Below are 1,060 nucleotides of genomic sequence, written 5' to 3'. Positions count from 1 at the left end.
TAAATCTCACTAAGTCAAATAGGATTAATGTGAACAAATTTCCCTGGGCATGATGGATGAGGGCCTAATATTGTCGAGTACTTGTTATTTATTAGAAACTATGCCAGATTCTTCACACTTATTTTCTGACTTAACTCTTAGAACTCTAGGAGGAAATATTCTTATTCCTTGTCTACTGTTCCATTATCACTTGCCAAGTAACAAGCTACCCTACTTTAATGGCATAAAGTAACCACCTTTTATGATGCTCATTTATTCTGTGGAACAGAAATTTGAACAGTGGATGTGGCTTGGTTCTCCTCCCATACCTTAGCTGAGGGACTTCACTCAGACACTAGGTACATGTACAGGGTACTCAATGTCCAGGCTCAGCTAAGAGTTTCAAACAAAGTGCCCACATGTGGCATCTTTATGTAGCTTGTGTTTCTCACAACATATAGAACAAGGTATAAACTCTACCACATACACCACAAACAAACAAACGAACAAACAAACAAAAACACACAGGGCAAATCTAGCATAGAATGACTCTTTTTTTTTTTCATTTCATTATACTTTGTATTTTTATTTTCTTTCTTTTTTTAACTTCAGATTAATGTGAGGGCACAAACAATTAGATTACAATGTTTGCATTAGTTAGGTGAAGTCCCTGTTGTAGTTGTGTCTTGCACCCAAAAGGTGTGCCATATACCCTTACATTGTGCCCATTACCTGGGAGCACACCAATCCACAAATATGGAGTGATTCATGAATTTGCATGTCATCCTTGATAGCGGCCATGCTAATCTTCTCTGTATCATTCCAATTTTGGAATATGTACTCCTGAAGGGAGCATCAGAATGACTCTCGGTGTTTTATGTTCATTTTCTTCTTTGATCACTGTATATAAATAGTAGTATCCCACTGTCAAAATCTTGTAGTAGACAAGGAAGCATTAGACTCTATATTTTTATGTGTTTATGAAAATAAAGACTTTAACATTGTGTAACAGGGTGGAAAGACTGTTTTGTTTTCTTTTTCTCCAAGATGTTTTAAGAAATATTCTCAGGATAAAGGAATC

General features: G+C 35.9%; 1 non-coding gene across 1 annotated transcript; it reads right to left on the bottom strand.

Annotated features, from left to right (window-relative positions):
* Nucleotides 1-729: 729 nt before the first annotated feature.
* Nucleotides 730-833, bottom strand: LOC111726275. Its single transcript, XR_002774084.1, has one exon. It is a non-coding gene; the product is annotated as a U6 spliceosomal RNA (small nuclear RNA).
* Nucleotides 834-1,060: the final 227 nt, after the last annotated feature.

The sequence above is a fragment of the Otolemur garnettii genome, unplaced genomic scaffold, assembly GCF_000181295.1.
Source record: "Otolemur garnettii isolate 467f Iridium unplaced genomic scaffold, OtoGar3 scaffold00059, whole genome shotgun sequence".
NCBI classification, from domain to species: Eukaryota; Metazoa; Chordata; class Mammalia; order Primates; family Galagidae; genus Otolemur; species Otolemur garnettii.
The sequence above is the reverse complement of the archived record's forward strand: the minus strand, read 5'-3'. Positions and strand labels throughout refer to the sequence as shown.